We start from the raw sequence: 17830 nt of genomic DNA, 5'->3' as shown, positions 1-17830 counted from the left end.
GCTTCCTCGTGGTCTGGTTCTCGTGGCTTTGAAGGGAGCCAAGGTATCAGCGTAGGTGTTGATCCAGGTGCTGAAGTTGGAGATGGATTTAGGGAAGCTGTTGTTGTGTCAAGGCAGGTGGTATAGGAGTTTGGAAGATACAATACTTCTGTGCTCTTGTTCCAGTCCCATCATGAAGATTTGGTGATGGTGTTTCTATGGTGGTGTGGGAGGGGTATGCTGAAGTTCATGTGGGTGTGGTCGGACCAAGTAATCGTTGTGGGTTCCTCTACTGTGATGTTGCTGAAGCTGGTGAAGATGTGGTCTAATAGGTGTCCAGCAGAATATGTGTTGCCTTCTACTCACTGGGCGAGTCTAAGGTTGGCCAGGTCCTTAAAGATAATGATCATGTTGGGATCGATGAGGCCCTCCAGGTGGAAGTTGAGGTTGAATAGGAGGGTGAAGGCATTGGAGTCACGACTTCACAGCCTCGTAGCCAAGGCCTGGAATGACCTCCCCCTCTACCTCCGGCAAACCCCCTCACTGTCCCAGTTCAGGAAGGACCTCAAGACCTGGAGCATTGGATGGATTCTTTGAAGATTATAGTAAATCTGCCTCTGTGTTTCTCCTGTCCTAGCTTGAGATCTTGCATCGTGGGGGTATTGCTGTGGTGATGACCAGGGTTGACAAGGAAGTTGGCCAGGTTTCAGCCAGGAAGCGCAGGTCTAATGAACAGTTGTGTAGGAGATCCCAACTTTCAATGGCATGATTAGTGAGGCAGCGAGTGTTTAGGAGTATGCAGGCCATAAAGAAGTGTGGTGTAATGGGGGTCAGGTGTGTGTGGTTGTGTGGGTTGAGTGTGTTGCGAGTGTGAGGTGCAAGGGGGAAGTCATGTGGAATGGTAGAGGGCATGTAAAATGATGTGGTGAAGGAGTTGGGCGGTTCACAGCATGGAGGGTCAGGGTGGAGTAATATAATAGAGGAAGGTGGGTAGAAGGAGGAACAAGGGTCCTGGCGATAGGGAAATTCAGGACGGGCCGGGGGGGGGGGGGGGGGGGACCAGCGCAGACAGGCTTGCAGTGGTGCACCTTTTGCATGCTAGGGCTCGCCTGCTGCACGCTTCCGCTACGCGTCTGCACTGCAGACTTCATTAAGTGAAGACAGTTTTGGCTGGAAAGCAGTGATGTTACTTCCTGGGCAGATGGGTGATGGGAAATATATCCCCCTGCTTGGCTTCTCTTTTTTAAAGCACGGTGCATACACATGCTCGTACATACATACACACATACATATGCACATAGTTTCACCACATGCAGCACAAGGGCAATATTAACAGCTCAGACTAGCCAACTTCTACAGTTGCACCATGTGAAAGCAGGGAACAGTGTCATGGAGTGGTGGGGCCTTCTGCTGAGCACTGTGAGGCATTCCTTCCCTCCAGTCCCACCTCAAAAAAGCACTAAAGCTCCCAAGACTGACAACGATGTCCTGAGAAAGTTTCAAAAATGGACAACAGCTATTAGAGCCCCTAAATTCAAGCTAGTAACCCACTCTGCCCAGGCTTTCCACTTTCCTGCTCACTCTGTAGAACACTGTCGCTTTAGGATGACAGAAGTTCTAGTATCTGGGCAGCCAGTGTGCCACGTGAGATGGGGAGATGAGGATACGACTCTCATTGGTCCAAGTTACCAAAGAAGTGTTTTAAACGCTTTTCTGTGCCTGTTTGTGATAATCAGTACTTTCTCCACCAGTTATTATCCTGCTCTTTTACCGTCACATCATTGAGCTCTTTGAAGCAGCTTTCAGCCGCATGTAGCGCTTTACTGGATAAACTCATACATAATTTAATAAAAAAGGCGCTGCCTCTGAAGGGCCTGTCACTGAGGCCTGGCCCTGGGAAGGTGTTACTGCTGGCTGCAGCAGACTGACAGGCAGGCCTCTCATCTCCTCAAACTAATAGGGTACTGATGGAAACAGTAGGGGAGGGAAGGGCGGAGGGGGGTTGCGCCCATTACTTCAGCAGCGCTTTAAATTTCCAGAAGCCTCGCCGTAGCGTAGGCGAGAGAGTTGGAGAGTGATTGAATCCCGGCCTGCAGACTACTTGCGAGCTCCTAGTTTAACCCCCCCCCCTCCCCAAAACACACACGTCTAAAGTTAAACCAAAAAGCAGAGTGGCCACTGACAGCAGGGTATGCATAGTGCGACCAGAATTTAGAATTCACTCCCTTCATACCTCCGTACTACCACCTCTTTCTGGATCTTCAAGAAGGACCTTAAAAGATTTCTCTTCCAAAGGCACTGTTCCCAATAATTCTCTGACTGTTTCATGCTCCTCACTGGAGAATCAGTTCGTCCTTCTGCTTCAACGATGGAATATGTACTTTTGAAACCCTAATCGATCCAATTTTAGATTGCAATGTGTCATATTTAGTGAATCTGTATTTTTTGTAAATAAGTAACCATCACTCAGCATAACTAGAGTAGTTATGCGTCCTTGCATAAGTTATATGTCTCCTACGTTAGTTTGCAATGTGTCATTTTTAGTGAATCTATATTTTGTAAATATGTAACCATCACTCTGCGTAACTCTAGTAGTTATACGTCCTGTTCACCTGTACAGCCGCGGCCCATTCAGGTAAGAGCGACTGGACCGAGTGGTGGGGGATTTCGACAGAGGACGTTGAGGGAAAAATAATGATTTATTTAATTTTCTCTTGTCATCGACTGTCGAAATCCCCCCCCCCTTCCCCCACCACACTGCCCTACCGCTCTTAACTGCATGGGCTGCTGCTTTACCTGTAATGTCTGATCTAATGTACTTCGCTCTAATGTAAAGCTCTCTGACATCTCTGGGTAAAGTAGACACTATATAAAATCGCATAAATAAATAACATTTGCTGGGACCCCGGGTGGAGGCTATGAGAATTATTTTGTAGGAACAATTTTGCAGGTAAAAATGGTTCTTACAAAATGACTGCCTCTTATATTTGGACAACTGCAGACATCCAGATGCAAAAAAGGCTGTAGAAATGACATTCGATTAAACAAGGAATCCACAGTCTATTCTGTAAATACTGCACCAGCCTCTCAGCTTACCAGCGGGTTCTAACGCGGACTCCTGCAGTCTCTGCAGCGCGGGAGGGTGGGGGGTAATCAGGGCCCCCCAACTCATGAGCGCAAGACCAACGAATATATGTGAGATGTATGCGACTGTAGTGTCTCTCATCACATTCTGCAGCAGGGTGCCCGCAGTAGTCCAAGTCGGCGGGATCGGCAGGGCACGGCGTTGCCTTTTGCAATTTAATAGAATCAGTTCCCCATCTATTTTATTTTTAAAATGTATCCCAGAACGGCAGAAATAACCATGGCTATAGATAAGACTCGGCCGTTCGTGGAAAAGGCAGGGTGGAAAGAGAAGGAAAACTCTGGGGCATATTATCAAGGGGGTTTATCTCCGCTTTTTTGGCTTTAAAAGCCAAGAAATCGGAGATAAAATTATCTCCCTATTACCTAGCTGTCGCTAACTCAAGTTAGCGACAGCTAGTAGGAGATAGCGACCATCTTTGGCCCCACTTTGCATGTCAGTGATATTTATCACTAATGACATGCAAAGTGGGCGTGCCAAGATGTTAGCGACTGGAAACAGTCCCTAACATCGCTATCTCCAAAAGCTAACACCTGCCCTGAGCAGTTCTTAGCCATGTTATCCAATGGGAGGTGGATAACATGGCTAAGAGCATTAGCTCGGTAATGCATGAATATCGCGGACATTTCAGCGATATTCATGCATTGCGACAGATTTTTATCACATTTGCAATAAACCTTGGTAATACCAAGGTTTATCTGAGATAAAAATCGCCGCAGCTCAGCGGTAAATTTTTGTCTCTAACCAAGCATTAGCGATAATTATCGCTATTGCTTGGTAATATGCCCCTCGGTCTCTTCCTTCTGGCCCAGAAAAGACAAGGACAGTGTCCACTTCTGCACTTCTGCTGGCAGCGGTCCTCCTCTCTCTCTCTTCCTCTTATACCCTCTCTGTCTAGCTCCTTCTCTCTTGCTGAATGAAAACCGTGACTTCAATAAACTGCTCTTACCCTCTCTTTCCTCTCCTTTCCTTCATTCATTCCCCTGTGAAATGAATCCAAAAGAGAAACAAATGATGTTTTTTTCTGACATTTTTGATTGCAAAGTGCAGCCTCATAATGGAGAGAAAAGAAGGTTCAAATACGAAAAAAAACTAATTAAAGCAAGACAGAGTGGTCGCAAAGTGGCCAGATTGGTTTTCTTTACACTCACACATTTGAGCGCCACTTTACAGAGTTTGCCAGTGAAGCGCTCGTTTTCTCCTCTTTCTTTGAACAGCATTTTTTTCGGGTCGGGAAGTGCACCCTTCCCGGAGGTACTGCGATACCTGGATGATGCTGTAGTGGAAAACATTTAATGTGATCCTTATCAGCTGTTTTCCTTTTTTTAGTTTATAAAATGTATACCCCCAGCTCTGTGTTCAGGTGTTTTTTTTTTTTAAACCATACTTCTTACGTTTTGTAAGGATATAAGCAAAGGACACTGAAACGGGTCCCTTCCGGGCCCTGAAGTTATGTTCTTAACTTTTCGGGCAAAAAACACTCATTGATTTTTGAATAGTGAGTGTAAAAGCTTTGAAGTAATCATGTTGTTCCTGCTTACATTTCACATGTTTTACTTAATCTTGCATTCCCTATGGGTGTTTGCTTTTTCCAGGATGTTATTACTTTTTTTTTCAAGCAGCATATTACTCTTGTCAAGTGCATAATTTTTCAAGCAGCATATTACTCTTGTCAAGTGCATAATTTGAATTGAGTCGCAACCAGGTGTTTATAGCGGGGCACAATTGGGTTATAGATGAGGCAGTGCGAGTTTCGCTCAGTGGGGCAGTATAGTGTTCCGTGGGGGAAAGGATGTGGCACTATGACCGGAGCTGCCAAATTTGGCACTGGGGAACCAGGCTCAGCTTTTATGACCAGTCCACCAGACCACTCTCCTGAGGGAGCACATTCCCATGCTAGACCCTAGAAGGTCCCGCTAGACCTTAGAAGCCCAGGTGTTTTAGCACCAGCAGGTGGACCGTAGTGGTAGCAAGTGTGGGTTAACCTTGAAGGCCTGTCCACCACAATCCATACTAAAATTCACCTTCAGTCTTGTGGGCAGGTCTACAAAGCAGCACACCAGTAGTAGTGCAACTCCAAGGGATAGACATTGCAGAATTTGCACTCACACCAAACTAGGGGCCCAATTCACAAAGGTAAACTGAGACGAAAGTCTAACTTTATGACTTTCAGTTTTAACAAAGAGCATTAACGAGCAGTAAAGTAAACCTTTTGTCTCAGTTAAATTTAAGTTTTGGTCTTAAATTTAACTGAGACCAGGACTTTTGCTCTCAGTTAAACTTAAGACCAAAACTTAAGTTTAACAGAGACAAAAGTCTAACTTTACTACTTGTAAATGCTCTTTGTGGACACGGAAAGTCGTAAAGTTAGGCTTTCCCCTCAGTTTACCTTTCTGAACCAGGCCCTAAGTTCGCAAACTTCACAAGTCTCTCTGTTTCATGCACATCCACTTTTAACATTTGCCACCTGCTTTGAGGCCACTGAAATTATGCAGCAATTGAGTGCAAAATTATGTTGCAGCGTTGACTAAATTATGCATTAAAAAAAGGCGGCAGCGCAATGTGGTATTTTTTTCTGAAACTTTATTATTTTGACATTTCTACACATACTAACAGTCTCTGCAAAAAATGTTGCCTCATTAGTACCAGCATAATATGCAAATGCAGCAGTGAGGAAGTGGTCAATCGTTGCAAATGGCCCTCCACTTCGCAGCAACATAAGTCACATATTTTGTAACTTTTGACCCGTTTGAGCTACAATCAATTTTTTAGTTAAAATCAATAGATTATGCAGCAGATGATGTATTATGTGGCAAATATGGCAGAGCTATGATTATGTGAAAACATTTGCAAACTAGTATATTTTGCCATCCATGTTTGAACTGCTCTTGTGGAAAAAGGAAGAAGTGCTGATGACAGAACCTGCATGACGTGGAGACAAATGGGTTGTCATTCAACTTTGTAGCATATTTAGGACATTCTGGAATTGGAAACACATCCCACTTTGTGAATGTATTTTAATGTCAATAACTCATTGTAGCCCCTTAAGTGCTGCCTCGGTGCATTGGCCGACGGCAGCACTACCTCCCCAGTGCTGCGCACGACCATTGGACGTCCATTCAGCACTAGTTCCAATGGACAGCGCAGCACTGGGGAGGAATGTTTAATAGCATCTATGAGGTTAAACCTTATATAAACATGTATCCATTGGTTGAATGAAATAACGTAATAAGCTGTAACTGGTCAGTCAAATGCCAACAAATACTAAAAATTGGGATGTTTTGCTCTTTCTGGCCACACCTCTGACTCTGTCTACTGACCCAATCCTCAGGTCATTCCTGCCCTCTGATTCTCCACCTACAGTTCCCCTACTTTTTGTTCCCCACTTCGACCACTAGGTGCCTGTCATTTTCTGTTTCATCACTGCACAAGCAAAGTACCCCAACTGTTCACTCAGTCTCAGTTAGATTACATATGTGCAGGTCATAGAACAACAGGCAACCCCCATTGCACAATGCAAAATTGCCTTCTCAAAGAAATAAACGAATTTAACAGTTGCGGACCCCAGCCATAAAAGATTAATACAAGTGTAATTTGCCTAATGATAGTTAACAGTGTAGGAAACCATTCTGAACAGATGCTATACTCCAGAAATGTTTTGTACTTATGTCATTCAATACATTTATGGCATGATTCACAAAGTGAGTATACATGTATGTCTAAAGTAAAAATCACATATTTTTCAAACTGCAAAACCTCTTTTGCTATTCGCAAAAGTTGGTTTTGCACTTGTAAATGAATTTCCTTACATATAGGTGTTCATATGAACAGTAGGGTGGCAAGGGTGCTATTGCCCTGGTGCAAGCAAGGGCAAATGGCTCCTCCCCCACATGTTGAGTCATGTAATACTATAAAAGTCATGGTTTATTAGGACCTTCAAGCCTTTGGGCCCCTGTGTCACTGCAGCCGCTACAAAATTGATAGCTAAGCTCCTGCATATGAGTACATCTCCTTCTATAGGTTCCAGGTGAGGAAATGCCCTGTAGGTTTGTGCATACCCACAAACGTACACATTTGTGGGTCTAGACCATTATATTCCCACCATGTTCCACCCTCTTCCTGTCAATGTCAAAGTAAATTCCTTTTTAGGTCATGCTCACTAGGCAGTGCATGCGCTGTGTGTTGCAAGGCATTTTGCGCCTTACCAAGTGCATAGAGGGGTTTGGAGCCAGCCTTTGTTTACCATTGGTTGGCGTTCCTGTCATTCTCAGTTACCTGCTTCTTGTTCGTATCTCAACTTGTGAGTCATGTGGTTGTCCCTCACATGGAGCATTGTCTCTTTAAGATTGCTTGACTGGCTTGACTCCCACACTCCTCCATTCCAGGCAAAAATAATAAGTCATCCGAATAATGCGGAGCACAATGGTGTCCTCACCTCTGTATAAATACCCATTTCAAGAAGGTACTAAACCTCTCAAAGTTAGCACAGGAAACTGAATAGCCCATGGGCGTACATTTGTGCAAGTAGAAGCATCCTCTAATTGGAAACCAAATAAATGAAAGCCCTAAGGGTGCACCAGAAGCAGACGAAAAGCAGATTCTATATCTGCCTTTGCTAGCAAGTTTCGTCAAAAAAGATTCCCTTTGGGCACCTTATACTTGAAATAACAATTCTCTCATCCACATAAAACAAATAGCGCACAAACACTTACACAATACTATAGAAAACTATGAAAGCAATGTAATAAATGTAAAAAACTGTTATAAAATATAATCCTGCACTTTTATTTATACACAATTAAAATTCAATTAAAAATTGGGAGACAGACATCAATAGAAGGAAAATTACATACAAAAATCACAAAATTCCTATTAGTAAAGGAGATACAAAACAGAAAATTAATTCAGCCAATAGGTCAGAATTATCCCCAGTTCATATACAATGTATTTCTCCTTTAGCATCGATGCATTTTGGTGGATATAGGTATATGACCACCTTCCTCAGGATAACATATAATGTCACCCCAATAGTGCTGAAATTTAAACAACATATATTTTAAAAACCAGAATTCATTGAATAAAAATTTAGTGTACAAAATCTAATCTCTGCATTGTGACTACTATTTACATTGCTTACACAGTAGACATCTTAAGACATGAACGCAATCTTACATTGGAACCTCTCACAGACTAACAATGACATTCACAAAAAGAATATATAGGCATTTTTTTTCATTTGAATAAAGTTAAACCATTGTCAACAATTAGTCACTTTATTTTTTATCTAAATGGTTATCATATTGCACAGAAAGATCCAGCATACTGATTTTTATGTATATCTGGCATAGCGAAAACAATATCTCATATATTTTTGGCGCTGGTAGCATTAGGCTGATACCTCCATTAATACGTTTATATGGCTCATCAGAGTGATCGGTTGACAAAAAGGGCCCATCATCATGAGCGCACACACTACTTTTAGTATCCTACTCTCTTGCGGCATGATTTATTAGGGGCATACCTCTAATCCAGTTTAGATAAAAGCCCTTCTGACCAAGGGGTATACGCCTCCTATTCAAAAGTTCTCGTCCCGCGAGAGTCAGGTAGTTCATATGGGATGGACGAAGCATATAGATCTAAAGGAGAGAATATCACAGCCAAATGTAACGCGCATTAAGTCAATTGTAGAACACATTTGAACCTCAGTAAGCACATACTCAAGTATGGATCTCAAAAGATACCTAGCTCGCCATTTCAACCGTAGTCACCGTAAAATAGGTTTCGATAAGGCCCTGGAAATCACCGAATGTCTTCCACACTTCTCTATGAAGGGAGATAGAACAGGAGAGAATATTTCTCCGTAAGCTACTAATCCTTTGTAAAAATACTAATCCTTTGTAAAAATAATGTAGGGCCGGTAATAGCATATGGGGGCGGTATACTTACATCCTCAAATTGAGGAAATAGAAATTTTCAGGTAGTCAGTGTGTCCCCCCCTCGCACCCTATCCATGTACCTATGTCCCATGTATGTCCCTATCATCATGTAATTCCTTTCCCGTGCCTGTTTTAATAATGTCCCTGCATTTCCGTCAAATGTTAGCATGTCAGTTATTAGGCCCTCCATGGTTCTAATGTCAATTCCGCATCCAGGCCTACGTTTCCAATGCATTTACATGGTGCACTTTTAAATATCGCGAAGCACACGTTTTTGTGGCTCAGTCGAGCCAGGCCCTTAATTCAGGCTCCGAGCATCTTCTGTCTCAGAAAGCTGCAGTTTAGGTATGCATCCCTGACCTCTACCTTACCCCCTGCCCAGCCGAGCGGTGCCCGGCTTGGTCTGCCTGCCTGCCAAGACGGTATTTTGCCTACAGTTATCTGCTCAGCCTCCGCAAGAACACATTCCAGTCTAGTGAAATAGGTAAACATATTCCCGCCTGCAGAGCAAAGGGCCCGGCCTTCCTGTCTCCTTGCAAGAGATTTACTGCACCCGTTGCCATAGTAGGCCCATGGCCCCGCGCATTGCACGAAAGAAATATATGCACACACTAGCGTTCAGTGATGAACGGCCTCTGCCCGAGAGACCTTTTACTTCAGACAACACATCCTCCAAACACAAGATATCAGATATGCTATAGGTGCAGGTCGTTCTGACATCCCAGACACCAGACTCCTCTACGGTGTGTTACCGCTACAACGCATCTTTTACAACGTAATGCTGTTACAACGCAGCTATTACATCGCAAATACCATTACAATGCATGCCATTACAACGCATGGCATTACATAGCAGATGGTATTACAACGCATACCATTACATCGTAAGTATTGGTAAGTATTTAATTTTTTTTTATTTTATTTAATATGTTATTATTGATTTAATTATTATTAATTATAAAAAAATATTTATTTCGTTTTTAAATATTATAAATTAAATATATTAATTTAAGTATTTTTTAAAATAAGTATGAGTATAGGAGTATATGTTTTGGGGTACTGATGTATATGTTTTGGGGTGTTTGGGTATTTTTAGGTTTTAGGGCAGTGTTTGGGTTTTGGGGTACAGGGGTGTTTTTAGGTTTTAGGGCAGGGTTTGGGTTTTGGGGTACAGGGGTGTTTTTAGGTTTTAGGGTAGGGTTTGGGTTTTGGGGTACAGGGGTGTTTTTAGGTTTAGGGTTTGGGTTTTGGGGTACAGGGGTGTTTTTAGGTTTTAGGGCAGGGTTTGGGTTTTGGGGTACAGGGGTGTTTTTAGGTTTTAGGGCAGGGTTTGGGTTTTGGGGTACAGGGGTGTTTTTAGGTTTTAGGGCAGTGTTTGGGTTTTGGGGAACAGGGGTGTTTTTAGGTTTTAGGGCAGGGTTTGGGTTTTGGGGTACAGGGGTGTTTTTAGGTTTTAGGGCAGGGTTTGGGTTTTGGGGTACAGGGGTGTTTTTAGGTTTTAGGGTAGGGTTTGGGTTTTGGGGTACAGGGGTGTTTTTAGGTTTTAGGGTAGGGTTTGGGTTTTGGGTTACAGGGGTGTTTTTAGGTTTTAGGGCAGGGTTTGGGTTTTGGGGTACAGGGGTGTTTTTAGGTTTTAGGGCAGGGTTTGGGTTTTGGGGTACAGGGGTGTTTTTAGGTTTTAGGGCAGTGTTTGGGTTTTGGGGTACAGGGGTATTACGGCTTTATATAAATTAAATTAATTAGATTAATTTTATTTAATTTAATTAAATTAATAACAATATTTACAATTATTAATTTAATTGTATTAATAAACGATTACAATTAAATTATATTATTTAAAAATGTTTAATTAATTAAATGCTTTTAATTTTATTAAATATAATTATATTATGTATTATTTATAACTTAATTAAATTATAATTATATTTATTGTAATTAATTGCATTATATTATTTTCTATTTATAAATTTTTTATATATCATTAATTATATTATTTTAAATATATTAAATTAATATATTATTAATTTAATTGTATTAATAAACGATTATAATTAAATTATATTATTTATAAATGTTTAATTAATTAAATTCTTTAATTTTATTAATTATAATTATATTATGTATTATTTATAACTTAATTAAATTATAATTATATTTATTGTAATTAATTACATTATATTATTTTCTATTTATGAATTTTTTATATATCATTAATTATATTATTTTAAATTACTATAATTAATTTAATTACTGTTTTAAAAATTTTATATTATTTTTATTATTTTAAAATAATTTAATTAACTTTATTACATTTAAAAAAAAAAATATATACTTACCAATACTTACGATGTAATGGTATGCGTTGTAATACCATCTGCTATGTAATGCCATGCGTTGTAATGGCATGCATTGTAATGGTATTTGCGATGTAAAAATCGCGTTGTAACGGAACGCGTTGTAAAACATCGCGTTGTACTGACACCAATCCTCCTCTACTAGTGCTAAAGTCAAGCCCCCCAGCTCTCCCCAGTTACACGTCAATACACGTCATGCTCAGTTGCGCGCGCATGTATGGTAAAGGTTTCTGCTGACCCTGCAGATGTTCTCTATGCATCCACCCACCTATGACACTTCTGTGACGCATCCAGCACACACCTCCGTGTACGCCCCTTTACACGCCTTCTTTTACGCCCATGTGTTCTTATCTCTCTCTTTTCACTTGTTACGCCTACTGTATTCATTGCAATTGTACAGTTTTACTATATATAATGTGTGATGTTAATAAAGCATTAGATATCCCTTCCTGAACCTTAGTGGTGATGGAACCCGATTCTCGTTGACTCGAGTCATCTTAATTAAAGCCCGTATGACTCAGATACCACTGACTCTGCCTCTCATTTTTTATGAACTATCCTTATTGTCATTTAATGTATAGAAAAATAGTCCCGGTAATTTTATTTACCACATAATCTTGCGCCCGAATAGGGACTAGTCCCCTTCCCCACGCGCCGGCGATGTAACGCAGGCCCCTGACCCCTTCTACAGCCGTGACGGACCCCCTTCTGTGCACATTCGCGGGTTTTCCTGCTAACTCCCTCAGGCCCACGGAGGAGACGGAGACTGCGACCAGGCATCCACACGAGGCGGTGAGGAATGCGGACTGTCCCGACCAGAGCCCAAGCCGAGAGAGCAAGGTCCGAGGTATCTGGAGGCCCACCTGTTCCGAGGCGCATGCGTAGCAGTCAGAAGCCGTAGCAGTCCAGTCCGGTCCAGTCCAGTCCAGTATCGAGTTTCCGAGGCCTTCAGTTTTGCTTCCCGGTGAGTACCGTTGTTGGGAACGCATAGAGACGGGTTCATTTATTCGAGCCCGGTCAAGACTGGTCTGGGTACACAGATCCGGTATAGACGTGTCCACTTAGGCGGATACGGTATGACGTGTCTCTTTATGGGACCGGTATGACTGTACTGTGCATCCAGTATTCTAGTATTGTTGTTATTCTATGTACCAAGTAATCTCTGTTCGCAATGTTTTAATGTCGTGGTATGAATGATTGTTTGCAGTTTATTATTGTGTTTAATGTGTTCTTGTTCAGGTCAGTTCAAATATGCCGCTGTTTTCGAAATTACGTCAGATAGGAACCAGGAAAGGGATACTCGAAGAGGCAGTTCCCGTCCCGCCTAGGGATACTCCCGGACATTTTATGTACCACAAACATGACCTAGATGCCATACTGTACTTAGATTTATGGGTTGACTACACTAAAGATCTTGAAGAGAAATATAGATTGCCTGTCTCAGGGACATGGGATGCTGATTGCATCATGAGAGTAGAAGAAGCACTGTGGAAAAAGAAAGCCAGACAATCCCAGAAAGATGCCATAGAATTGTGGCGTAAAGAAGCGCATAGAAGAACAGAGAAAGAAATTAGGAAAGCAGAGAAAAGTAGAGAAGCATCAGAAAAAGCCCAAGAAAAAGAATTACTAGAAGAAGGTGAACGAGTTAGAGCAGAACAATTAGACAGACAAAGAAATGCCCTTATTAAAGGCATGTACCCCCTTCTCGCCGAGGGCCTACCTAAGGCGACCCCGGAAGTACCCAGTAACTTGCCGCAACCACTGATCCCGACTAAGCTCCGTCATAAACAGACCGCAGCGGACATTTTCCTTTCTTCCTATTTAGATGACGCTGCTCCAGAGTATGTAAATGTACGTGTACCACCTACTAATCCTCCTCCTCACCCTGTTAACACGACTCCCCCCACTGTTCCTCCTGTTACCAACCTCCCTCCCAATCCTTTTTCCTCAGCACCTGTAGTCCAAGATCAACCTACCATACCAGTGACAACGTTACCAGTAGCTACAGCTACACTACCAGCGACAGCACAGCCAGTAAAGGTCGACTCAGGCCTAGGCGATCTCAGTTTAGGAGCAGCGGGAGGAGGCCCCTCCACCCCGCCTCAGTTAAAACGAACATCATTACGAGAACTAGCATTACAGCGCACGCCAAAAGCAGCTACTCACGCAACCCTTAGACAGTACCTTACTGATTGTATATATGATCCAGTACCAGGTGAAGGTCAAATGCTTATATACTCATTACGTGTAAGACGCGTTGCAAACTATTTGAGTGTTCTACCAGACATGAAGGAACATTTAGATAAAATATACCTCTTCATTAGAACGGGGGATGGACCAGAAAGTATTCACGCGGCCATGGCACATAGGAAAGCGGAGGTTCAACGTTTGATCTTACAGTTTTTGATAAATGGTTTGATAAGGGAACAAGATCAGCCAGGTAAAGATAAAGATGAGATGAGAATACTGACAAACTGGAGTGACAACATAGCTGATGGTAAACATGATAAAACAGAGTTGTATAGAAGCCATGTACAGAAAGATTCGTAAAGAAATCCTTGCGATACACGAGAGGGAACGGGCGGAGAGAGAGGCAGAGAAAGAGGATGATGACGTCTCAGAGGACGAAGACTTAGCAATTGAGAACCCGGATAAAATACAGTAGGTAGGAAGGGCAAGACCCTTTGATAGACCCATACAACTAGAATACAAGAAACGTTCTCTTTCTCCCATACCAGAACAGTATTTCCTCGAACACATATTTCAAGCCACTGACCAAGCATTAAAAAGACGAATAGGGAGTAGCGAACTTAGTACCATGCAAGAACAGGAACTAGCCCGGTCAGCAGTACAATGGGCTGGCAATACTAGCGTATATAAAGATGACATAGTAGCACAAACATTTTTGAGTCTTCCTCCGGAAGAACAGCGATTAGCTGGTATGTACATGATTCAACATCTCATTACATTGTACGAGAGTCAGCATTCTGATCTAGGTCCCCTATATAAATTATTGGACGATTTACTCCTAGCAAGATGGAGAGGTCTAGGTACTGAATTAATTAATGTCATTCTAGAACAACGACACAAATACAGGACTTTCCTGACTCCACATTTCGTTCCTGTTCCACACCCAGAAAGGAAGACCTATTACATAGACAGACAGAATCCTTTACGTGAGGTTCATCCCGTCAGAAATGACGCGGGTACGCTTCAACGAGTATTCGTATACACACCCTTGACTAAAATGGAATTATTGGAAATGAAAAAATTACTGCCCTGTCATGATACAGATCCAGCGGGGTTCCACCGTGAATTAACGGACATGCTCCGTATGGGAGAATACACATATGCTGATACACTTAAAATGTTAAAAGTCCTGTTACCTGCAGGCATTTACGAAAAACGTAAAGAAAAAGAATGGGAGGTGGGAGAGAAAAAGATTAATTGGACAGAATTGGAAAACGAAGAAAATACACGAGTCCCTGGAAGTGGTCTCTGGGATAGAGCTAGAGAATTACCAGAGCTATTGATACAGGTTTTGCCGAGATTATTGGTTACCAAAAAGGAAGATTGGGATGCCATTTCAGCCTGCAAACAGAAACAAGATGAAGACACTAGTGATTTCTATTCTAGATTTGAGAAATGTTTTATTATTAATAGCGGCCTAAAGACAAGTAGTGAATCGTATCCACATCTGTTTGTGACTAAATTAGTAGAGAATTCCTTACCTCAGGTTAAGAATAGAGTACTGAAGGTTGAGAGTACCTGGCAAGCTAATACCCCTTCCCAGACGTTACAAATGTTACAGTATCATCAGAACCGAATTAGAGAGGAGCAGGAACACGAAAAGAGACGCATGAAAGACACGAAAATGAAAGTATTAGTTGCTCAAACTGTTCCGGCCGTTGATGGTCAGAGAAAAGGTGCGCCACCTGTAAAAGGGACGTGCAACTATTGTAAACAGCCAGGTCACTATATAAATGAATATGCCGTCCTGAAACACAATATAGCTACAGGCAAGACGAAAGAAAGACCGCGTCCTCCTAGACAGGAACTCATCGCGCAGAACACGCAACCTCCTCAGAACGCCCAACAGACAGTAGCCGTACCCCAGCCCATAGCTGCCACACAACATGGTTCACAGCAAATGTACCAATATGCTCAGTCAGATTACCCAGATTATCAACAGTACTCATGAAACAGCCTAGAGAGGGAGGTTGGCTTGCCCCTTATCGAGGTTCCTGTAGATCAAGAGGGTCCCTATGTACATAGCCATGTATTAGGGAAGGACAGAAAGTTTTTGATTGACACAGGGGCGAGCAGGACTACCATCAGTCATGACGAGGTTCCAGGGGCACCCCTCTCAGGCTCACGAAATGTTTCCCTGAGATTTTCAGGAAAGCCTATTGTTAACGAAGTGTCAAAGCCAGTTTCCCTAGAAGTTGGTCCATTGTCCCGCACTACAGACTTATTACTTACGAAATCATGTCCAGAAAACTTGCTTGGTATAAAAACGTTGAAAGAACTAGCTAGAAGCAGTGATTTGTTGTTCTCCGGAAGGAGTGAGATTGTTTTTACGTGATTTCAAAGGACATTATGTGTTAAGAGATTTTGATCCAAGATTACAGAATGTACCACAGCATTTATGGGCGCAAGGTCCGACTGATGTAGGTTGCATGCACATTACACCATACCGTGTCACTCTCAAACAAGGAGTTGTACTGCCCCGAATCCGACAATACAAGTTACCACCTGAGGCTGTAGTGGCCTTACTGAAAATTATTGACGAACTCATTGCACAAGGAGTGGTTGTAGAAACTGACTCCAATGTATGTAATTCTCCTATCATCCCGGTTCTTAAACGAACTGACCCTAATGCACCACCGGTCTACAGACTGGTGATTGACCTTCGAGAATTAAACAAATGCATAATACCCCAGTACCCAGTGGTCCCAGACATTTCCTCCCTATTGACTGCCATTGATTCCGAAGCTGCGTTCTTCACTGTAATTGATCTCAAGAACGCCTTCTTTAGTGTCCCCATCCATCCGGAAAGCCAGTATCTCTTCGGATTCTGTTTAAATGGCCGAAGCTTCAAATTTGCAAGGGCTCCTCAAGGGTTCACAGAAAGCCCCAGTATTTACAGTCAAGCACTGAAACGACAACTAGACAGTATTCACATGCCTACTGACACTGCCCTACTCCAGTACGTTGATGATCTATTGATCACAGCACGAACAGAACAAGACTGTGAATGTGCATCACTGACAGTCTTATATTTCCTGGCCGAAAAGGGGCATAAAGTGTCCCCTTCGAAGCTACAATTCTGTGCCCAGCAAGTGGTATACCTTGGACACTTGCTGTCCAAGAGGGGTAGACAGTTGACACCTGATCGCATTCAGTTAATTGCACATCTTCCACAGCCCAAGACACAAAAGGAAGTACGGGCCTTCATTGGCCTCACTTCTTACTGCAGACAATGGATTCCTCAGTATGCATATCTAGCCAAACCACTCATACAGTTGACAACACAGGAGGCAGCGACTTCGACTGTCCTCCCTTGGACTCAGGAACATACACTTGCTTTTGATGAATTGAAGAAAGCCCTATGTCAAGCACCTGTTTTAGCGACACCATGTTACAGCAAACCTTTTACACTTTTTGTCACTGAACGCGATGGCACAGCATTATCCGTCCTTACACAAGATCAAGCAGGAAAACACAAGCCTTGTGCTTATTTTTCTAGTACATTGGATCCAGTGGCCCAGGCTTTGCCTGCGTGCCTAAAATCAGTTGCAGCAACAGCTCTAGCAATCAGACAAAGCGACTCCATAGTGTTAGGACATCCCCTGACAGTACAGGTTCCACATTCCGTGGAAGTTCTCTTAAACAGGACACAGACACAGCACTTGACCATAGCACGACTGACAGGATACGAACTGACATTGTTTCAGCCACACATAGAGATCAGACGTTGCAACATATTAAACCCTGCTACACTGTTACCCTCGATTACAGCAGACCCTAAGCCACATGACTGTGTGGAAGTCATTACCACAATGACGAAACCGAGACAAGACTTGACAGACATCGCATTGCCCGACCCAGACCTGACACTTTATGTGGATGGTTCATGCATGAGAACAAGCACAGGAGAGTTAGTGGCCGCATATGCAGTGACCACTGAAACTGAAGTCATAGAAACACATCGTATTGACACCTTGTCTGCCCAAGCAGCAGAGCTCATCGCTCTGACCCAAGCCTGCATACGAGCCAAGAACCTGAAAGTAAACATATACACAGATTCACAGTACGCATTCAGAGTCGTTCACGACTTCGGTGTCCTCTGGCAGGAGAGAGGTTTTTTGACTTCTCATGGAGCCAAGATACAGCATGGTCCCCTCATTCAAGCT

Source organism: Lissotriton vulgaris, chromosome 1_1 (genome assembly GCF_964263255.1).
Source record: "Lissotriton vulgaris chromosome 1_1, aLisVul1.2, whole genome shotgun sequence".
Classification (NCBI taxonomy): domain Eukaryota; kingdom Metazoa; phylum Chordata; class Amphibia; order Caudata; family Salamandridae; genus Lissotriton; species Lissotriton vulgaris.
Note: the sequence above shows the minus strand (reverse complement) of the source record.